Source organism: Ovis canadensis, chromosome 3 (genome assembly GCF_042477335.2).
Source record: "Ovis canadensis isolate MfBH-ARS-UI-01 breed Bighorn chromosome 3, ARS-UI_OviCan_v2, whole genome shotgun sequence".
Classification (NCBI taxonomy): Eukaryota; Metazoa; Chordata; class Mammalia; order Artiodactyla; family Bovidae; genus Ovis; species Ovis canadensis.
This window is the reverse complement of record NC_091247.1, coordinates 157,581,048-157,605,777: the sequence shown is the minus strand read 5'-3', so window position 1 is coordinate 157,605,777 and position 24,730 is coordinate 157,581,048. Positions and strand designations below refer to the sequence as shown.

The 24,730-nt window shown below is 39.8% G+C and overlaps 1 long non-coding RNA gene across 2 annotated transcripts in view; it reads left to right on the top strand.

Moving 5' to 3' along the window:
• LOC138437417 (uncharacterized) overlaps window positions 1-24,730 on the top strand; it is a 78,132-nt gene that overhangs the window by 33,038 nt on the left and 20,364 nt on the right. For both annotated transcript variants that reach the window (XR_011255952.1, XR_011255953.1), the window contains exons 2-3: window positions 2,882-3,017; window positions 22,934-23,046. This is a non-coding gene — a long non-coding RNA (uncharacterized lncRNA). The remainder of the gene's footprint in view (window positions 1-2,881; window positions 3,018-22,933; window positions 23,047-24,730) is intronic.

Sequence of the window (24,730 nt, the reverse complement as noted above, 5' to 3'; positions counted from 1 at the left end):
CTCATTTGAAATGACCATCCCTGATGCTGGGAAAGATCGAGGGTAGGAGAAGGGGACGACAGAGGATGAGATGGTTGGACTCATTGACCATCACCGACTCAATGGACATGAGTCTGGGTAGGCTCTGGGAGTTGGTGATGGACAGGGAGGCCTGGCATGCTGCAGTTCATGGGGTCACAAAGAGTTGGACATGACTGAGTGACTGAACTGAACACTTACATATGTTTATTACATGCCAGACTGTTAAGTGCCTTACATATGTTAACTCATCTTAGTCCTGAGAAAAATAAAATCCACCAAGGAAGACACTTCTCTCATGCTTTACAGTGAAAGAAACAGTCCTTCACTGTTAGAATGATTGAGTAAATGGTTCAGTTCAGTTCAGTTCAGTTCAGTCGCTCAGTCGTGTCTGACAGTAAACAGCAGAGCCAGGATTCAAACCAAGGCAGTGTAGGTCCTGAACCCATGCAGTCTGGCTTCAAACACCAGGCTTACATCCACTGCACTTCCCTGCCTCCATGTGCCTCAGTACATCATCTGACTGTGGGAATCTATGTTTCATTGTCAAGTGGGTATAATGAGGCCAACCTTAGTGATGTGTTGAAGGATATGGTGTAGGGAGAATCCTGAATACCAAAGGAGCACCTAGACTAGGTCAAGTGCTTTTAATTTTCAACCTGTATGCTCATAATGTATTATGTGAATTCTAGGAGAATGCTAATAAAAGATATCTAGAGTATCCAAGAACAGCAAATGTATGGGTGTGTGGGTTAGACAAATTGGATGCTCCAGAATGTACTTTTCTAAAATTTTAATTGATCCAGAAGGCAGTTTTAGTCTATAAAGTCAATTATCTCAATACTTCTTTGTTTATTTAAATACTTCATTGTTTATTTAAACAATGGCTTCTGTTGTCAACAGAAGCCCACCAAAGAGCAATAACCAGCTGGAGGTATGAGTCAAAAGGTGGGAGAGCCTGAGGGAAAACAATTACTTAGATCTGGAGCAGCCAGTTTCAGAAAAGTTCCTGATGCATGATCAGAACATTTCCAGAAGAGAAGAGGAAGACCAGTGTAATGAGAGGAACCTGCATGATCAAAGGCACTGAGGTGTGAATGAGAACTCCCTTTTCTCGGGGTTAGAGCAGAGTGAACGGTGAACAACAGCAAGGATGATGGAGGCCTGGGAAGCTGGACAGGGTGAAGGATGTCACACAGTGGACTGTGGATTTCATTCTATGTGTGACAGGGAGGCACCAAGAGTTTTAGAAAGGACATCAGACTTGTGCTTTAGCAAGACAATTTGTGCAGTGTTGTGTGTGGATTAAAGTGGAAAGTATAGCCATCAGGGAGACCAATTTTGAGGTAGAAAGTATAACAGAAATTTTTTTCACACCAATATATGAAAATATACACCAAAATACACCACTGTATTAAAATCTTGAGAGAGAAGGACCAAATATTATTTGCACTAAGAGTGAAAATAAATCATTGCTGCTTCTAATGAGATTAAATTAAAAAACTGTAGTTCTTAGCAAAACTGCCACGTAAAATTTTAGACACACAAAGAAAATAATTGTAGAAATATGCACATATTTCCACCAGAGAATGGAATCTGGACGAAGTGGGCGAAGTAAGCAAAGAAGTAAACAGCATTCAGAGCTTAAGAAATGCCTTGCTTTTCACCAAGAAGGGCCAACATTGTTTTCTTTGAATTGGCTCTTGTACTTCCTTGCAAAGAAATTGATAGTGTTGTGGGAAATTCAACTATTGAAATAACAACGAAAACTGCAACCCAATATGAGGAAACTGGTATTATGTCAAAGCAACAAGTCACTGAACTTTTGACCCGCACACCCAAAAAAGTGGAGAGAATGTTTCAAAAGAATCAAGTCTGAATAATAAAAAACAGCACACCACTTCCCCTCATCCACATCTGACCGTGGGGGGACAGACAGGAACTTGGCTAACTTAGGTCGAAGCCAAAATACTGTTTCTTCAAGGTTCCTCCCAAGACCCTCTTTCTAAGTGACATGTCCCCTCACTGAATATTCTTCCCCATACTGATCATTCTCACTACTTGTATGGGTAATTAGTCTAAATATTTGTTCTTCTCAAACAGGGCCTTTTAACTACTCTTTAGATATTTTATGTATACATAGTTTGTTTCTCCAATTTAACAGTAAGAATTTAAAGTGGGAATATTTGGGTATATTTTTATAATACTTTCACCGGGGCATACAAAAAGAGAAGATAATAAAGCAACAGTAACAATAGCAGCTAAGCTAGTTTGAATGCTAGCCATGTTTTCGGCATTGTTTCAAAAGCTATACATGTATTAATCACTACAACAACTACATGAGGTTGATGCCATTACTGCCCTCAGTTTACACTTGAGGAAACTAAAGTATAGGAGAGGTAATCATTTTTATCAGTTACACAGCTTGTACGCATATGATCTCAGGAAGTCTGATACCAGAATTGTGCTTCAAAATACCATTTAATGTATTATTTTCTTTGAATTTGAATTCAAAAAGAAATTTGAAAATCAGAGGTACTAGGTAGGAACTGGAGACATGATCTGGGATCAAGTAAGGTTTGGTTTTTTAAGACTTTGAGAAACAATTTTTTCGTAGCCTCCAAAAGATTTTGTGGGCCATCATACACAGGGTCATCTTTAACTTGGACACCAAGGGAAACACGGTGTCTTGGACTTCTGCCTCCACTGTATTGCCTCTATTTTAATCTGCTGTCATTTACTATCACCTGAAAATAATGTGAATAAAGCAAATACAGTGGTAGTAAGTAGAAGATGCATACCAAACAGAAAACATGTTCACTTCTCACTGAACCAGTAAACTCTTCTCTCACTTTCTATTTAGTTAATGGCTGTGACTGGCATGTGAGAAGAGTGAGGAGAAATGACTTCAGTGGCCCCACAGGAGTTCGGAGCAGAGAACAGGGCATCATCAGGTCTGGCACTGTTCTTGAGCACCAAGTCCCTCGTCTACCACCACAGTAAGTACCTGCCTTCCTTTAAGCCAGAACAGCACACCCCACTGGAAAGCAGGGCTGAGCTGTGAAAGCAACAGGTACTATCTCCAAGCTGTCCTGGTCTTTGAGGCTTTGCATTCTTGAGCGGTCTACACATTGTGTTTCAAATTCCATTTTTCTAGTGTACAGCTTAGCCTTAACTTTCCTCTCTCTCAGGTTTCAGTATACCCTCTTCTCTAGTTCTATCCCTATACTCACTTGAGTACCTGGCCAGCTCGCCATATTCTCGTGAAGGGAGGGTTTGGCCACAGGTAATATCTTATCAGAGTACAGACTCTGGACCAACTTGCACCTTAACTCACTCCTACCCTTATCATACCCATCATGTATCATGCACAAGGCCTATTCTGGGCACAACTGGCAGCAGGGACATTGTAATAGGACACCTGAGGCCCTATTAGGTAAGCCTCTGGTAATGACATGACAAGCAAGCCATCAAACCACTGTGCTGCCCTGAGACCATCACATAAGAGAGCCTGGCCAGCCTCCATGAGGAGAGAGACCACTGCAGTCAACACACAGAACCAACCTCGAGAAATGTGAGTGAGGTCCTCTTGTCTCTGCTGTGCTGACAGATGACTGCAGCAGTATCAGGAGTGACCCCAGGCAGGGCAACAAAAGAATCACCCAGCTGAGCCCTGGCTCCTCAGATCTCAGACCTTCCCTGCCCAAACTGCTAAGATGTAGTAATTTATGAGCAGATAATATTAAGTAGATTTTGGCAAGGTTTGTTATGAATAAATAGATAACTACCAAAAACTCCAAGTGAAAACTGAGAAAAGAATCTTAGTATCTCTTAAAGTTATACCATGATACAACATACTATCTTCTTCAACAGTCACCATTAAACCATTAAACCAAGGTATAGTGTCTATCTGCCCTTCACTACTGCCACAACTACAACAGCATCACGCATGCACACATTCTTCAGTCTCTTGCTTGCTCTATCAGATGTTCTTCTGGACTTTCCATTGCTGTATTTCTAGCTCAGTCCTTTTAACTAATCCCATTCCCATATTTCCAGTTTCTTCAGTCTATGAAGAGTAGCCATCACTTACTATGTACCAGAAACTGTCAGCTTCTCACCATCAACTTATCAAGCAGACACCATTGTTCTGTTCACTTTATATAAGAGAAAGCTTAACTACAGTAGATTAAGTCTACTCAAAGTCACAAAGCTAGTAATGGTTGATGGAGCTAGGATTTGAATCCAGGTAGAAAGGCTCAAATTCAAACCCTTAAAATTTACACTAGTCTGTACAAACTCTCCAGGTGACCCCTCAACCCCCCAGGCACTCCAGACTTTACATTTCAAAACCAAACTCATCCTTTTCTCTTACAAACCTCACATTCCCTTCTTTGATAAATACCATTTACATACATGCCCAAAGAATAAACTTCCCATGCGTCTGATGAGGAACTTCACCCCCTGGAATCCATGCACTCTCATTCATCTCACTATCATTGCCGTACATCAGGATATCATTATTTTCATCTTAAATAACTGCAAATAGGCTTGCTGCTAGTCTCCTTACCTGTGACTGGATGGGTGAGTCACTTTTCCTCTTCACTATCTTTTTGTTTTCCCTCAGTCCACACCTACATCATTAATATGTTATATGTTAAAAGTCCAGTATATTAAGGATATACTTTGCCAGCAGAATATACCATGGTAAGTACAAGATAGTTGGCCATACTGGTATGAGTATGACTATGTATGATTATTGGAGCTTGTGGGTGTGTGTTTGTGTGTGTGTATGTGTAAGAGGTAAGTGTTGCTTGTGAATAGGGCAACCAATTCCTTTCAGTTTGCCCTACCAAATAAATTTCCCCTATTTTAGCACGAAGAGTCTTGCATCCCAGAAAACTGCTGTCTTCCAGGCAAAACCTGACAACTGGTCAGCCTTCCAGAGGGAGTGACTGAGTGCAGGATTTAACTAAGTGACTCAATATGGAAGGCTGTGCTGATGTTCTGCCTCCACTGAAGCCAGCTGACATTATGGCTTCTCTCTCTCCCTTTCACAAAACTAACCAGAAAGAGGAGTGATAGTAAATGCCACCAGTTTCTTATATCCTCATTTCAATCAACCTACCAGCATCCTCTGAAGCAGATGACTGTGGTGTGCTTCTTAAAATGTGGTCTTCACTTGGTTTCCAGCCCTCACTCTCTCCTGATTTTTCTCTAGTCTTAATCTCTCAACCTTATTTGATGACTCCTCTTTCATTGTCTATCTTCATGTTGGAAAGCCCCAACTTTCTGTTTGGCCCTAGTGATTTTTCTTTTTCAGTATCTACTGGATACATAACCTTACCTAATACACTCTCAAGTTCAGAATCAATTACAGAATAGATATACAGTCAAGAAGAGGAGATTAAAACATCACTTTGTTACTGATTTTTAATATACTTATACTGGAGAATATGGCTGAGTCACAGATAACTGGGCTTGCTAATATTTTAGTGACTAACCCATTCAGAGATAGTTACATTTAGACAACCACAGGTTTCTCCCAAAGCAAACAGACTCTTGAAAAACTCACAATATGAAAGATTAGAAAATGTATATTCTCTGAAGGTAGACATCCCCAAAAGATACACAAAATTAATTAACTGTTAATAGTGGATTCTGTCTTCCAAAATGACCAATTAATGTCAACCCTCCTCCCCTGGGGAACAGTGACTAAGAAGACAGTAAGAAGTCAGGACTGGGACACTGATGGCAGTTGGGCTTCCCTGTAGCTCAGTCGGTAAAGAATCTTCCTGCAATGCAGAAGACCCGGGTTCAATCCCTGGGTCAGGAAGATCCCCTGGAGAAGTAAATGGCAACTCACTCCAGTATCCTTGCTTGGAGAATCCCATGGACAGAGGAGCCCAGGGGCTAGTCCACGGGCTTGCAAGTGCTGGACACAATATACCAATTTACTTTAATGACTTTCCACTATATCTCCAGCTTCAACCTCTTCCCTGAGATTCAGATTTACATGTCCACCCACCTACCCAGCCTCTCTGCCTGAAAGTCTAATAAGCATTTCAAACTCAACATGTCTAATAGAGAACTTGAGTTTTTCAGTATCCTCTTCACTTCTGGGTTAGTTTGCTAGGATTGCTTGGGTATTGCTATGCCATAATAAAATGCCATAGGCTGGGAGGCTTGAACAACAGAAATTTAGTTTCTCACAGTTCTGGAAGCTAGAAATCTAAGATCAAGGTGCCAGCAGGGTTGGTTTCTCCTGCAGTCCCTCTCCATGGCTTGCAGACAGCCTCCTTCTCATTTACTTCACATGCCTTTTTTCTGTGCACATGCATCCCTGATGTCTTTCTCTTCTTATAAGAACACAAGCCATATTAGATTAGAGCCTGTCTTATGAACTTATTTAACCTTAATTTCCTCTTTAAAGGCCCTATCTCCAACTACAGTCACATTGGGAATTAGGGTTTCCAAACAGAAACTGGGAGAAAGACAGAATCCAGTCCATTAACAACATTTTTCCACAATCTGGCCCCCATTTCAGGAAATGGCACTACCACTGGCCAGTTGCCAAAACTTTAGGAATTGCGTAGGGCATATCCAGCACATTAGCAAGTTATTAACACCATTTCCATATCCCACCACCTCCATTACAGACTCTAGGTTCAACCATTATCTTATACCTGCTCTATTGAGAGAGGCTCCTAACTGGATTTCCTGCTTCCGTCTTGCCTTTCCTGCTTCCTTTCTTGCCCTGCCATAGTCTATCTTCCATATATCCATCAGAGGTATCTTTAAATTAAGTCAGATGTTATTGCTTCTCTGATTTGAACACTCCAATGGCTTCTCATTACTCTAGAATAAAACCCAGTATAGTCTCCGACTCACCATGATCTATCCCTTACCTAGCTGTCCTTACTGCACATCATGCTTCCCCACCATCCCCTCAACTTCAGTCATTTTGGCCTCCTTGATTTTCTTAAAGCAGGAAAAGCTCATTTCTGTGTCACAACCATTGCAATGTGGTGGTCCTTGTCCTTTCTGTCTGGAACTCTGTAGGACTGTGTTCCCCTTTTAATTTTATTTATATCTCTACAATTGTAACTTCCCTAATAGAATCTTCCTTGACTTCCTTATTTACAATATACCTCCCCCCCTCCACCATGACTCTCTACTCCCTTACCCTCCTCTATTTTCCCTCAAAGCATTTATGACTACCTGAAACTACAGTGGATTTGTATTTGATTAGTTGTTTACTGTTAGTCTTTTCTATCAGACTGGAAGCTTTGAAAAGCTTCTTGTTCTCTACGGTACTGAGAACAGTTCTTTAGCACAAAACAGAAAATTTGATCATGCTATTTCCTTTCTTAAGTGCTCCACCATCTGACTTCCCACCCAGTTAAAATCTTAGCATTTTATGCGGTATATAATAAAGTTTTCCTACTCTTCAGTTTCACCTCCAGCTACTCACCATGCAGCCCCTAATAACCTTTTCAAGACCAGAGTCATGCTCACTCATCTTGGAATGTTTGACCTCTAGCATAGTACCTGGCACAAAATGGCTACAAAGCAACTGACATTAAGTGGCAGGAATTATTATATAAAGCAGAGAGCATAAAGTGTCTGCATTTTACATTTAACTAGTTTGCTACTATGTTGATAAAATGGTGATAATAAAATTATCCCTACCGATCCCACAGGTTTATTGCTTTTTCATAAAAATCAAATTCATTAATATTTATAAAGCACCTGCTATGTACCTGGCACCACCCCAGGTGGTGGGAATACACTAGTGAGTGGATTAGATGAAGATTTCAGCCTCCATGGAATTTACACTCTAGTAAAGGGAAGGTATTTAAACACACACACACACACACACACACACACACACACACACACCCAAGTGCAACAGAGAGAACTAAATCAAGAAAGAAGGGTGAAGAGTATCTGGTGCAAAGCATATCACATTTCACATCTGGTGGTCAGGGAAGTCCTTACAAGGCTGATGACATTTGAACAGAGACTTGAAAGTGTTGAGGGAACAAGCCAGGTAGGAGGTTCTGGGGAAAGAACATTCCCTTCAGAGGACACAACAAAGGCAAAGGCCCTGAAACAAGAGCACGGTCTACAGAGCTCAAGGCTACATTAAAGACCACAAAATAAGTGTCGGTAAATATAAATGGATCAAATCAGACATATGCTCCCAGACCACAATTGAATTGAAGGTGGGAAGAGAAGGGAACCACAGAGGATGAGATGGTTGGATGGCATCACCAACTCAGTGGACATGAGTTTGAGTAAACTCCAGGAGTTGGTGATGGACAGGGAGGCCTGGCGTGGTGCAGTCCATGGGATTGCAAAGAGTGGGACACAACTGAGTGACTGAACTGAACTGACAATAAATAACAAAGCATCTCTGGATAATTCCTCAATATTTGGAAACTAAATAACACTTCTAAACACCCCATAGTTTGAAGAAGAAGTTAAAGGGAAAATTAGAAAGTACTTTAAACTGAATGAAATTGAAGACACAAAATATCCAAATTTTGTGAAATTTCTAGAACTAAAACACCTATATTAGAAAAGAACAAAAGTTTGAAATTAATGACTTCAGCATCTATCTTAAGAAGCCAAAAAAATAAAATCATATAAAACCCAAAGTAAGGAGAATAAGATATACTGATAAAGATCAGAGTAGAAAATAATGAAACAGAAAATACAAAAAAAAAAGAAGAGAAAGAAACAGTAAAAAAAAAAAAAACTTACTCTTCAGGAAATCAATAAAACTGATAAACCTCTCATAAGTAAGATCAGAAAAAGAAGACACAAACTACGAATATCAGGAAAGAGAGAAGTTACATGATAAATTCTACTGGTATTAAAAAAAAATTAAGAAATATTATGAACAACTTTATGCCAAGAAATGCAACTAACCTTTCCAAAACGTACAAATTTCTGGAATAGTGTCAGCTATCATAGCTTATTCAAAAAAGAACAGATAGTGAATAGCCCTATATCTATTGTTCAAGATGGTGGAGTAGAAGGACATGTCTTCATCTCCTCCTGTGAGAGCACCAAAATCAAATCTATTTTTAAATGCCAGGTATTAAAGGTGAATGAAAACCCTTTCCACAAAAACATCTAGGGCCAGATGATTTCATTAGTGAATTCCACCAAACATTCAAGCAAAATATAATACCTATTCTAAACAAACTCTTCTTAAAAATTTAATGGAGGGAAATTAAAAGATGCTTGCTCCTTGGAAGAAAAGTTATGACTAACCTAGACAGCAAAGTAAAAAGCAGAGACATCACTTTGCCAACAAAGGTCCATATAGTCAAAACTATGGTTTTTCCAACAGTCATGTATAGATATGAGAGGTGGACCATAAAGAAGGCTAAGGGCTGAAGAATTAATGCTTTCAAACTGTGGTACTGGAGAAGACTCTTGAGAGTTCCCTGGACAGCAAGAAGATCAAACCAGTTAATCCTAAAGGAAATCAAACTTGAGTATTCATTGGCAGGACTGATGCTGAAGCTGAAGCTCCAATACTTTGGCCATCTGATGCGAAGAGCCAACTCACTGGAAAAGACCCTGATGCTGGGAAAGATTGAGGGCAGGAGGAAAGGGGAGCAACAGAGGATGAGATGGTTGGATGGCACCACTGACTCAATGAACATGAGTTTGAGCAAGCTCTGGGAGATTGTGAGGGACAGGGAAGCCTGGCGTGCTACATACAGTTCATGAGGTCACAGAGAGTAGGACACGACTTAGTGACTGAACAACAGTAGTTTCCAACTCATTCTCTGAGACCGGCATTATCTGATACCAAAACCAGGCAAAGATAGTAATGAAAACTAAAGCTCTTGTGAGAATAGATGTAAGAATTTAAGAATTTAAAAACTTTAGCAAGTTGACTATGACAATATATTAAAAAGGTAATAGCTCAGGGTCAAGAAGGGGTTTATCCCAGATGTACAGTGTTATTAATAGAAAAAGAGCAAGGAGACCCAGGAGCCTAGACTAAATGAGTTGTGAAAATGAGCTAAGATCTGAGAAGAGGAACCAGATCATGAGAGCCACAGCATAGGTTCTAGATCACTTGACTTAATTGGTTTTAGTGGCCCTAAGCTCAATGCATAATACTAATGGTGAGAATTTGAGACCCTTTTATAGGCAAAAAATGAAGATTTGGGGGGAGAGTGAATATCAGAGAGAACTGTCAACCTCAATGTAGAGCCTTAGACTTTAAATCTGAGAAGCTATTACAGTTTTGAGCAGAGGAGTGACATAATCACATGGCTTGACTCTGTTTTAATAATCTATTTTGTTGAGAACATATTTTAGTAGAGTAAGGTTAGACACAAGTAAACCAAATAAAAACATGTAAATGAAAGTATTTTATAAATTATAAGTCAAATATTGTGATAACTTAGTCATTTCTTAGCACATCATTTCTGACATATATTCTGCCCTACATGTATTTCTTACAAAGAATAGACTTTTAATAAAATACACTTTGATAGGGAGGGCTCTCAGAGAAGTGTGGGAACCTTGCTTGGTTGTGGGGTGATCACTGAAGTTCAATGGAGTTCACCAAACCCTTTTACTACACATCCCTCAGTTTTATTGTCATAAACAAAATGTAATGTTTAATGGTAGGACCTTAGAATAATATTACATTCCCAATGTCATGGTCCTGACCTGATTGTGATGCCAGAAATACATAATATTTAACATTTTCCCAAAGCACTGGTCTCCCCTAGATCTGCCATCTGCAGTCCTTGTCTTCCTGACTGATGGTATCTTACAGGATTTAACTCCTACTTGTGTCAGAGTAAGCCTGAAGAAGCTTCATCTACTACTAGGCACAACAGAGTGTGAAGTTTCCAAGGTGTAAAGACATTAGAAATGGTATTTATTTGCAATGACTGGAGACAACTTAAAACTCCCAGAAGGTGAAAAACTAGAAAAACCAAGGAAGAAGAGCCAAAAATATAACTAGATTAATGAAACCAAGGATCAAGTCCAAGATGTAAAGCACCAGTGGGTGACAAGTTCATGTCCAGGACAGCTGGAATCAGAATTTTTGTTCAATGTTGTGGATATGGAATAAAAAATAGAGTTTTCTTTTACAAAAGATTTGGAATATGCTCAGGGGTAGAATGGCCATTTAAAAACATATATAATACAACACATGCCTAATTTTTTGTTCTAGGTCATAATGATTTAGTTTGTTTCAGCACTTCTAACAGAATGATACAACGTGAGAGTGCTAAGTCCCCTCACAGCTGGACAGGGAAGACTTTTTTGGAAGAAGTAAATACCAGGTAGAGAATTATCAACATCATCCACACGTAAGTCAGTTCTGCTGACATGAAAATGTTTTTCACAGGTAGTCTTTGCAGTTTCTATTTAGCACACAGGCCTTCTACCTGGGAAAGTCCAGCTTGGTGATGACATTTCGGTCCAGCTCACAAAGTTACCTGTGCTTCAGGGTAATGTTTTTTAAAGCTGAACATTATTTGGAAAACAAAAGTGATGAGCCAACTAACCCACACATGTCATATTGAAATCTTAGGAGGAAATTACTGCCTACAAAACACATACACATACGCACACAACCACTTTTTAACATTTTTGAGTTTCACCGAGTTCTATTTAGTTGACTTCGGAATGTTTGAAACATATTGAAAATTTCTGAGAAATTTCGTTTCAATAATTTTCTTATAGAAATGTTCGGGAAATAAAAATGTTTTATTTTATTCGTTTACATATTCACTCAGTAAGCAAATGCTGAAATGTATCCTCAGTACCTAGCACTCAGCTTATAACAATGAAAAATTGAGGTTCATGTACTCAAGGACTTTAGTGAAGAATAGGAGCCTATGCAAGTTGCTATAATTCAAAGAGACAAGGTGATCAGAGAAGTATAAACAAAGTACCTCGGGCTAAAGAGAAGGAAGTGTCTAACTGCCAGGGTCTTTGAAGAGCAACAGAAAGAGTTAGATAAAACTTCAATCTTCATGGATTAGAAAGAATTTATGAAGATGAGAAGCAGAAAGCATGACATTTCAAGCAGAGAGAATAAACCTGAAGGTACAAAAGAGAAGCCTTCTACTTTTGGTACCCTCAATACCTAGCACCTAACCAGCAAAGAGTCGGACACGACTGAGCGACTAAACTGAACTGAACTGAATTGAACCAGTAATTAATCAGATGGTGATTGAAGCCATGAAATTAACAGACACTTACTCCTTGGAAGGAAAGTTATGACCAACCTAGATAGCATATTCAAAAGCAGAGACATTACTTTGCCAACAAAGGTCCGTCTACTCAAGGCTATGGTTTTTCCACTGATCATGTATGGCTGTGAGAGTTGGACTGTGAAGAAAACTGAGCGCCAAAGAATTGATGCTTTTGAACTGTGGTGTTGGAGAAGACTCTTGAGGGTCCCTTGGACTGCAAGGAGATCCAACAAGTCCATCCTAAAGGAAATCAGTCCTGGGTGTTCACTGGAAGGACTGATGCTGAAGGTAAAACTCCAATACTTTGGCCACCTGATGCAGAGAGCTGACTCATTGGAAAAGACCCTGATGCTGAGAGGGACTGGGGGCAGGAGGAGAAGGGGACGACAGAGGATGAGATGGCTGGATGGCATCACCAACTCGATGGACGTGAGTTTGGATAAACTCTGGGAGTTGGTGATGGACAGGGAGGCCTGGCATGCTGCGATTCATGGGGTCACAAAGAGTTGGACACGATTGAGCAACTGAACTAAACTGATCTTATGATTGAGAATGAAAATGTTGTGATCATTTTGTGCTTATTATGAAATTTTGATGATGACTATAATGATGTCAAAACAGGATCGTGCTACAGAACTTGATCAAAGTGTCCATGTGGCTATGCTAACCAGTTATTTACTACCACAATCAACCTGCTTGCATTTTCCATTTTCAAACCCTTCAGTGTACTCTGAGAAAGTACAGTATCAAAACTTCACACACACAGCCAAATTGTTCCAAAATAAATCAGGAAAGTAACAGAGATGATAGAATAAAGAAAATTAGTACAAACTAAGATTGGACTAATTCTATTATGTATACCCTATGATATAGGGTATTTATAGACTATAAGGTTTCTATAGTCTTTAAAATAAAAACAATTTATCACTAGACTAAAAATAAACAGAATGTACAGCCCAGAAGTAGAAGCTATTAGATATAACATCATGATAGTCAATAAAGGAGACACCATTAATCAACAAGAAAGTGAAGGTTTGGCCAATAACTGCTGTCTGAGTGATTAGTTAGCAATTTGCAAAAGATCTATTTAGAACCTTATTTCATTTCACTCAACCAAAACAAACTGTACAAAAATTAAGGAAGTAAATATAAAAAAATCAATATGTATATCTATGGCTAATTCATGTTGATATATGGCAGAAACCAACAAAATTCTGTAAAGCAATTATCCTTCAATTAAAAAATAAATAATTTTTTTAAAAAGCAATAAAGCATAAAAAATCAGAAAGTTGGAAGAAAGAAGCAACATGAATATTTATCAAGTGTCTAGAGGCAAAATGATTTACTTTAAGCTTTACATTTTAAGCTTAAAAATGATAAAAGACATAAGGAAGAGAATGAAAGATGAAAATACAAAACTTCATATATAAACTCTGAAAATCATGAGCTTAGAAATGCCTATAGAACATACTAAAAGCATTAATATCTTTGTAGTATTAGGAGCTTACATAACTTGACCAAAAACTCCACATAAAAAGGGAGGGATAAAATACTTTAAAAATTTTAAATTGTTGCTGTTGTTTAGTAGCTAACTGTCTGACTCTTTGGGACCCCATGGACTGCAGCACACCAAGCTTCCCTGTCTTTCACTATCTCCCAGAGTCTCCTCAAACTCATGTCCATTGAGTCCCTGATGCCATCCAACCATTTCATCTTCTATTGCCCCCTTCAGCTTCAGCATCAGTCCTTCTAATGAATATTCAGGGTTGATTTCCTTTAAAATTGACTGGTTTGATGTTCTTACTGTTCAAAGGACTCTCAAGAGTCTTCTCCAACATCACAGTTTGAAAGCATCAATTCTTCATCCCTCAGCCTTCTTTATGGTCCAACTTTCACGTTGATATATGACTACTGGAAAAATCATAGCTTTGACTATTGGACCTCTGTTGGCAAAGTGATGTCTCTGCTTTTTACTATGCTGCCTAGGTTTGTCATAGCTTTTCTTTCAAGAAGTGCCTTTTGATTTCCACAGTGATTCTGGGGCCCATTTTTTCCCCATCTATTTGTCATGAAATGATGGAACCAGATGCCATGATCTTAGTTGTTTGAATGTTGAGTTACAAACCAGCTTTTTCACTCTCCTTTTATTCTCATTAAGAGGCTCTTTGGATTTCGGTGGCTCAGATGGTAAAGAATTTGCCTGCAATGTGGGAAACCTGGTTCAATTCCTGGGTTGGGAAGATCCCCTGGAGAAGGAAACGGCTAACCACGCCAGTATTCTGGCCTGGAGAATCCCATGGACAGAAGAGTCTGGCTGGTTACAGTCCATGGGCTCACAAAGAGTTGGACACGAAAAAGCAACTTTTACTACTTTCAAGAGGCTCTTTAGATCCTCTTTGCTTTCTGCTGTTAGCATGGTATCATCTGCATTATTTGAGGTTGATATTTCTTCCAGCAATCTTGATTCTAGCTGGTGATTCATCCAGCAGGGAAATTTAAAATTATTGTATTTATAACTAATACGCATATAAAACTTATATTCATTGTTGGTAGTAGAAATAAAACAACACTAAGATATCATTGTTTGGCAGAGAGCAATGGTATTTTTCTAACTAAAAATAATATTCAGTGCAGATGCAAAATGGTACAGTGTAGAATCTTTGTGTTTGGATAATGGGGATGACATTACTTTTAGTTTATTGATTTTTTAACAAGCCTGGTATGCTGCAGTCCATGGGTTCACAAAGAGCTGGACACAACTTAGCAACTGAACTGAATTGAACTGAATGCAATTTCAATCAGATAAAATGCTTTCTTTTTTTAAACTACAGCAGAAAGTTGTAAGTGACAGAGAAAACTTGCACATTAATACAAAAATAAATGTAGAAGATTGCTTGTACATTTTTTAAAGAAGAAAATTAAGCAAGGAGGGTGTAGTACTTGTTATATGGCTATTAAAACTGCCTACAAAATTACTGTCATCAGATAAATGAGATGATGGTAAAGAAAGAGACAAATCAGCAGTGGCTAGTAAAAGATCCAATTACCAATGATTACTTTATATATAACAAAATTAACATTTTCAATATAGTGGGGGAAAATCAGGCTATTTATAAATGGTTCTACAACTGTTGAATCACTAGAAAAAAGTCTGTTTAATCTTTATATCACAATTAAGTACAAAAATTTATATACACATATATACGAAGTATGGAACAAAGCAGGGCAAAGGCTAATGGAGTTTTGCCAAGAGAATGCACTGGTCATAGCAAACACTCTCTTCCAACAACACAAGAGAAGACTCTACACATGGACATCACCAGATGGTCAACACCAAAATCCGACTGATTATATTCTTTGCAGCCAAAGATGGAGAAGCTCTATACAGTCAGCAAAAACAAGACCAGGAGCTGACTGTGGCTCAGACCATGAACTCCTTATTGCCAAATTCAGACTTAAATTGTAGAAAGTGGGGAAAACCACTAGACCATTCAGGTATGACCTAAATCAAATCCCTTATGATTATACAGTGGAAGTGAGAAATAGATTTAAGGGTCTAGATCTGATAGACAGAGTGCCTGATAAACTATGGATGGAGGTTCATGACATTGTACAGGAGACAGGGAAAAAGACCATCCCCAAGAAAAAGAAATGCAAAAAAAGCAAATGGCTGTCTGGGGAGGCCTTACAAATAGCTGTGAAAAGAAGAGATGTCAAAAAGCAAAGGAGAAAAGGAAAGATATAAGCAACTGAATGCAGAGTTCCAAAGACTAGCAAGGAGAGGTAAGAATCAATGCTATCAATGCAAAGAAATAGAGGAAAACAACAGAAGGGGAAAGACTAGAGATCTCTTCAAGGAAATTAGAGATACCAAGGGAACATTTCATGCAAAGATAGGCTCAATAAAGGACAGAAATGGTAGGGACCTAACAGAAGCAGAAGATATTAAGAAGAGGTGGCAAGAATACACAGAAGAACTGTACAAAAAAGATCTTCACGACCCAGATAATCACGATGGTGTGATCACTCACCTAGAGCCAGACATCCTGGAATGTGAAGTCAAGTGGGCCTTAGAAAGCATCACTACGAACAAAGCTAGTGGAGGTGATGGAATTCCAGTTGAGCTATTTCAAATCCTGAAAGATGATGCTGTGAAAGTGCTGCACTCAATATGCCAGCACATTTGGAAAACTCAGCAGTGGCCACAGGACTGGAAAAGGTCACTTTTCATTCCCATCCCAAAGAAAGGCAATGCCAAAGAATGCTCAAACTACCACACAATTGCACTCATCTCACACGCTAGAAAGTAATGCTCAAAATTCTCCAAGCCAGCCTTCAGCAGTACGTGAACTGTGAACTCCCTGACATTCAAGCTGGTTTTAGAAAAGGCAGAGGAACCAGAGATCAAATTGCCAACATCCGCTGGATCATGGAAAAAACAAGAGAGTTCCAGAAAAACATTTATTTCTGCTTTCTTGACTATGCCAAAGGCTTTGACTGTGTGGATCACAATAAACTGTGGAAAATTCTGAAAGAGATGGGAATACCAGATCACCTGATCTGCCTCTTGAGAAACCTATATGCAGGTCAGGAAGCATCAGTTAGAACTGGACATGGAACAACAGACTGGTTCCAAATAGGAAAAGGAGTACATCGAGGCTGTATATTGTCACCCTGCTTATTTAACTTCTATGCAGAGTCCATCATAAGAAACACTGGACTGGAAGAAACACAAGCTGGAATCAAGATTGCTGAGAGAAATATCAATAACCTCAGATATGCAGATGACACCACCCTTATGGCAGAAAGTGAAGAGGAACTAAAAAGCCTCCTGATGAAATTAAAAGAAGAGAGTGAAAAAGCTGGCTTAAAGCTCAACATTCAGAAAACGAAGATCATGGCATCTGGTTCCATCACTTCATGGGAAATACATGGGGAAACAGTGGAAATAATGTCAGACTTTATATTTTGGGGCTCCAAAATCACTGTAGATGGTGATTGTAGCCATGAAATTAAATGACGCTTTCTCTTTGGAAGGAAAGTTATGATTAACCTAGATAGCATATTGAAAAGCAGAGATATTACTTTGCCAACAAAGGTCTGTCTGGTCAAGGCTATGGTTTTTCCAGTGGTCATGTATGGCTATGAGAGTTGGACTGTGAAGAAAGCTGAGCACCGAAGAACTGATGCTTTTGAACTGTGGTGTTGGAGAAGACTCTTGAGAGTCCCTTAGACAACAAGGAGATCCAACCAGGCCATCCTAAATGAGACTAGTCTTGGGTGTTCATTGGAAGGACTGATGCTGAGGCTGAAACTCCAATACTTTGGCCACCTCATGAGAAGAGTTGACTCACTGGAAAAGACTCTGATGCTGGGAGGGATTGGGGGCAGGAGGAGAAGGGGATGACAGAGGATGACATGGCTGGATGGTATCGCCGACTCGATGGACTTGAGTTTGAGTGAACTCCAGGAGTTGGTGATGGACAGGGAGGCCTGGCGGGCTGTGATTCATGGGGTCACAAACAGCTGGACACGACTGAGCGATTGAACTGAACTTGTATATGAAGTATGCACATATATGAGTGTGTATATAAAGTATATATATGCAATTTGTTCTTTCACTTACACTTTGGATTTTTTTCATCAGTATATGTATCTTATTCTTGTTTAATGACCTTTGAATGTAACAATTTTTTTTATGGACATAGGTCTTGGTTTCAAGTTTTTAAGGATACATTCATAGAAACAATTAGTAGGCTAAACTATATGAACATTTAAAATAGTTTTGGCAAAATTATTGGCAGAAAATTCTAGACAAAATTCCTCATGTTGTCTCTTTTTAAGGGATAATTTTCAGTTGGTTCATTGATGTTTTAACTTGCTCACTATTGTACTTATTCAAGATAAGTTTTAATTGAGCAGTTTTCTTTCTTCTGACAGTGAGCAAACTACAGGGGCAGATGGTACGGGGACAGTCAAAGGATACAACCGAAAGTCCTTATCCTTGCTGCTGCTGCTAAGTCGCTTCAGTCGTGTCCGACTCTGTGTGACCGCAGAGACGGCAGCCCACCAGGCTCTGCCGTCTCTGGGATTCTCCAGGCAAGAATACTGGAGTGGGTTGCCATTTCCTTCTCCAATATATGAAAGAGAAAAGTGAAAGTGAAGTCGCTCAGTCGTGTCCGACTCCTAGCGACCCCATGGACTGCAGCCTACCAGGCTCCTCCGTCCATGGATTTTCCAGGCAAGAGTACTGGCGTGGGGTGCCATTGCCTTCTCCACCTTATCCTTAGGACCATTCAAAAAAAAGAAAGAAAAATACAGATATTTAAGTACCAAATTGGGTGATAATGTCTAGTGTATGTGTTTTAAAAGAATCAGAAATGAAATATTTTTTCAAAGGTAAAACTTAACTATTTTCTGTAAATACATCTTAATATTTATGGTGATTAATGCTAATAATAATATCCATAATTGACTGACTGCAGTTAGTTCTTCTATACCATAGGAAACTTCAAAATGCATGAATGATCCTGAGATAAAGCTAATGAGCACTTCTTAACCATGTAAAATGCTAAGTGCTTTGATTAGTCTCTTCTTGTCATGGCTTGACAGGAGGATGTTTTGCCAGTGATTCTCTAAAATGAGAGACAGTTTTAGAGACCAAAGATTAAAAAACAGAAGCTAGCATCCGTAGAGCCCCTAATATCTGTCAAGCACTGCACTAGAATCCTGAAGAATACTGCTTCTGTTTCAAAAAAATTGATACTCTAAGTGGAGCTCGAAGATACCTTTTAACTGGAGATCAAAGGAGTAAGTACTGAAGACAGAATGGAGTCCTCAGGGACATCATCCTAAGGGTTACAAGTTTTCATATAAGGATCAGAAGTTAGAGGTACATGAGAATGGCCTTTGGCTAACAGAAGTCAGCTCACCTAGATATGCCTAGGAGATCACCCTACCATCAACACAACTACCACCTTCCACTCAGTTCAGTTCAGCTCAGTTCAGTTGCTCAGTCATGTCCGACTCTGTGCAGTCCCATGAATCGCAGCATGCCAGGCCTCCCTGTCCATCACAAACTCCCAGAGTCCACCCAAACCCATGCCCATTGAGTTGGTGATGCCAGCCAACCATCTCATCCTCTGTTGTCCCCTTCTCCTCCTGCCTTCAATCTTTCCCAGCATCAGGGTCTCCAAATGCCAATGGCTGACTCATTTGGAATACAAAGGCCAATCTGCTCCAATCATAACTCTGGGTACCATTTATTCTCCTGAGTCCTCCAGTGGTCAGGCCAAGACTAGATTTTACCTGTGACTATATCTGTGGTGAACAATGGGCCCTTTCCTGTTTTGCCTCTCTGTCTTTGTTATAGGTTTTTCCACAAGAGTCATTTGGCTCAAATCTATCCCAGGTTCTGCTTCTAAAGAACCCAACCTGTGACAAAGGGGCTTTGGGGGTCCTGGCTGTATTTCTATGTGTATCATACCTAACATTTTCTAATCATCACAATGACTCTTCAAAGTAGGTGTTGTTACTCCAGTTTTATGCAATGGCATATTAAGATTGGTCCACTGAGCTAGATTCAGCAAAAAGACAAACCCCAGAGAAAATAGGAGTTAACTGCTTAAATAATTTCGAAAGGAAAGGCCAAAAACTGCCTTTAATAAAGAGGTGTTTCACTATCCCAGTCTAGGGCCATATATTCTAACTTTCCACAAATTTGCCCTTCAGAGGAAAGTCATACCTAAGATGACACAAGTGATATTTTATCAATCCTTGTTACAAAGTCACTGTTCTCTATCTTTAATCTTACTCATTTCCGACTCTGGGCCATGTGGAACTTACTAAATATTGGATTGGCCAAAAAGTTTGTTTAGGTTTTTCCACAGTATCTTACAGAAAAACCCAAGAGAGTTTTTCGGCCAACCCAATAAATATTTTTCAAATTAATATATGCCTAAGGACTGCAGCCATGAAATTAAAAGACGCTTACTCCTTGGAAGAAAAATTATGACCAACGTAGATAGAATATTCAAAAGCAGAGACATTACTTTGCCGACTAAGGTCCGTCTAGTCAAGGCTATGGTTTTTCCTGTGGTCATGTATGGATGTGAAAGTTGGACTGTGAAGAAAACTGACCGCAAAGAATTGATGCTTTTGAACTGTGGTGCTGGAGAAGACTCTTGAGAGTCCCTGGGACTGCAAGGAGATCCAACCAGTCCATTCTGAAGGAGATCAGCCCTGGGATTTCTTTGGAAGGAATGATGCTAAAGCTGAAACTCCAGTACTTTGGCCACCTCATGCGAAAAGTTGACTCATTGGAAAAGACTCTGATACTGGGAGGGATTGGGGGCAGAAGGAGAAGGGGACAACAGAGGATGAGATGGCTGGATGGCATCACTGACTTGATGGACATGAGTCTGAGTGAACTCTGGGAGTTAGTGATGGACAGGGAGGCCTGGCATGCTGTGATTCATGGGGTCGCAGAGTCAGATACGACCGAGCGACTAAACTGAACTGAACTGAAGGACTCTAAGATCTAAACAGAGGTGTCTTTTCTCTAGGCTTGTAGTCTCCATCATTTGTACCTTCCCTAGAGCTAGACTCATTTCCCCATTGTGAGCCTTTTGACTTGAATGCAATAACATTTCTCTACCTCACCTTCCAGTTGAGTGGGTCAGGATCAATAATAGATTCATAAATATACAAACCTGGAAGTCTCAAACTATAGTCTGTATCAACTGGAACTTTCTGGACCAATTTTCCAGTCTTGAAGTATGCCTTCATATGACTAACAAGAATGGCAAATATGCACTGACTGGGACACTATGTCACACTTGACCAAGTGAAAGAAAACTTAATTGAGTACAGAGTGGTATTATCAACATTTAGGCTATAGTGTGTTATAGTCCGTTGGTCAGCTGATATTAATGAAAGGACCTACCTATTAATGTTAATAGCTAAATCAGAGCTTTTCACTACAAAGCTACCCAATTAGGTCCTATGCTTTGTACTTCATACACCTTAGTGATCTCCTGAAAGTGAAGTCGCTCAGTCCTGTCAGACTCTTTGCAACCCCATAGACTGTAGCCTACCAGGCTCCTCTGTCCATGGGGTTTTCCAGGCAATAGTACTGGAGTGGATTGCCATTTCCTTCTCCAGGGGATCTTCCCAACCCAGGGCTCGAACACGGGTCTCCTGCATTGAAGACAGACGCTTTACCGTCTGAGCCATCAGGGAAGTCAGCGATCTCTTGAAAGACTGACCCTAAATCAGACTAGGTATCTTGGAACCCAATAGTCTAGAAAAATAAAGAGGAGTATAGTAGCTTGGAGGAAGAGGACATTATTATGAGTGAAGCAGAAGTGTCTTTAAAGATAACCCACCACTACAACCCATCCACCGTCATGCCTGGCTCTCAGAGCATCGTATTTTCCACTGACAAGCTGCAGATTCCAAAATGTAGTAGAACACTGAGAACAAAGATTTTCAAAAATTCCTCAAGGCACTACATTCATAAACTAGAGACTCAGCTAGTTTATGAGCTGCTTCAACTGCTTCAACATCTCTTCAGCTGCTTTAACACCTCAAATTTTCTGAGTCTTCCAGTTCATACCTGTTATGCCCTTAATCCCAGAACATGTGTATTACTCCCCATTCAAATTATTTCCTTACAGATATCACCATGGAGCAGGGACATCAGAGGTAGGAGTAATTACACTGTCACAAAGATACCAATTTTTTCTTCCAGTGCTAAAAGGCAGAGATTAAAATAAGCAACAACATCAGTCTTAGATCTATAGATTTATAACTACAGATTTTTAAAGCTCATAGTAGAAAATAAAGAGAAAGAAATGGCATGGCAGGTAAACACATTTGGGGAGTCTTAAAGAACAGAGCAAGAATAATCACTTATGTCTGTCAGAACAGATGGATCTGGAAATAGTTTGATCTTCAGGGCCAAATGTGATCATAGTAAATTGTTTTTCCCACAAGTCTAAAGCTTATTTATGTTTAAAACAAAATAAACACAAAACGCGTTGGAGGAATCCAAATGACCAATACTGAAAGAATACAGGAAATAATGTTAATTCTATTTAATAAATTCCAATTTGTCTGACAAACCTATATCCAGCATTGCTTGCAACAGAGCTGCTTGCATGGGAGTCACCCTGGAGGCTTCTTAACACAACAAAACATGCAGACAAAAATCTACTTAACCATAAAGAAATCTTTATCTCAAGTCATCTCCCCTGTAGTGATCTAGATTCAGGCTGAAGTTATAACAGTGATTTTACTCAGCAAAAAAGGACTGGAAAGGAGGCTTAGGAAATGATCCAGGAATCCTGACGGAGTGTCTTGCTGCCTCTTTTGAGTCTTTTTAGTTCTCTGTTTACAAATCAGTCAGCAGGTGCACAACTCTGATTCCAGAAAAGAACCCCTGGAATATACACCAGATCAGCCACCTCCTCTCTCCATTCCCACTTCCCAGGCAAGGAAGGTTAAACTTCAGTGGTCTGTTACTACTAAACATGGGTGGAAAAGCAAAGCAGCAAAGCTGGTGGCTGTGGCAGGGAGACACTGCAGTTCTGTCGCTCCTCCAGGTGAGATCCTGAGTTCACTGTGTGTGAATAACAACATTTTTATCTTTCTTGCATGTGTAGAGAAGCCTCGACTACCCAGAGATAAGGAAAGTAACTCAAGGATGTTGGAAAAAGTACAATATGGAGTATGGCTTTGGGACTGGCAACTTCTGGACTCCCCATCTCCACTGCTGGTAATGGCTCTTGACACCACATATGCTTTCCAGGAATGTTTTTGAAGCTGAGCCCAAGAGGTTTCTCAGCTATGCTTCCAAAGTCTTTGCAGACAGCCAAGCACATGCCCACTACATCTACTGCCCTCTACACAGCTTGAGCAGCTTTATGTGCTTTAAATATTAACCTTCTGGTTCAGACTATATTTAAAGGGTGCCACTTAACACACCTCATTCGGTTTCTGAAAACTAGTTAGATTTCTGGAGTCAGAGTTCTATTCTGCATGACACTGACCACCCTCAGCTACATTCTTTGGGTAACTCCATCTATGCCAGAGCACTATTTGCAAGGCAGAATTTCTCCTCTTATAAAATAGAGAAGATGTGCTTTCATCCTTGCAGGATAAGTGTGACAGTGAATAAGATGAAAGCTAAAATTACTCAGAGATAAATATTGCATATTAAGTGTTATAACCACATATCAATAAACTCCATTTTTTATTATGGTTTCAAGAGTATTAGGCTATCTGCTGGCTTCACTCATCTTACCCCTTCAGTAAGACTGGCTCTCATATTTTTCATATAGTTCAGTTCAGTTCAGTCGCTCAGTCGTGTCCAAATCTTTGCGACCCTATGGATCGCAGCACGCCAGGCCTCCCTGTTCACAACCAACTCCCGGAGTTTACTCAAACTCATGTTCATCGAGTCGGTGATGCCGACCAGTCATCTCATCCTCTGTTGTCCCCTTCTCCTGCCCCAATCCCTCCCAGCATCAGGATCTTTTCCAATGAGTCAACTCTTTGCATGAGGGGGCCAAAGTACTGGAGTTTCAGCTTCAGCATCATTCCCTCCAAAGAAATCCCAGGGCTGATCTCCTTCAGAATGGACTGGTTGGATCTCCTTGCAGTCCAAGGGACTCTCAAGAGTCTTCTCCAACACCACAGTTCAAAAGCATCAATTCTTCGGTGCTCAGCTTTCTTCACAGTCCAACTCTCACAGCCATACATGACCACAGGAAAAACCATAGCCTTGACTAGATGGACCTTTGTTGGCAGAGTAATGTCTCTGCTTTTGAATATACTATATAGGTTGATCATAACTCTTCTTCCAAAGAGTAAGCATCTTTTAATTTCATGGCTACAATAACCATATGCAGTGATTTTGGAGCCCCCCAAAATGATCTCTGACACTGTTTCCCCTATTTCCTCATCTATTTCCCATGAAGTGATGGGACCAAATGCCATGATCTTCATTTTCTGAATATTGAGCTTTAAGCCAACCTTTTCACTCTCCTCTTTCACTTTCATCAAGAGGCTTTTTAGTTCCTCTTCACTTTCTGCCATAAGGATGTTGTCATCTGCATATCTGAGGTTATTGATATTTCTCCAGGCAATCTTGATTCCAGCTTGTGTTTCTTCCAGTCCAGCATTTCTCATGATGTACTCTGCATATAAGTTAAATAAGCAGGGTGACAATATACAGCCTTGACGTACTCCTTTTCCTATTTGGAACCAGTCTGCCGTTCCATGTCCAGTTCTAACTGTTGCTTCCTGACCTGCATATAGATTTCTCAAGAGGCAGGTCAGGTGGCCTGGTATTCCCATCTCTTTCAGAATTTTCCACAGTTTACTGTGATCCACACAGTCAAAGGCCTTGGCATTGTCAATAAAGCAGAAATAAATGTTTCTCTGGAACTCTCTTGCTT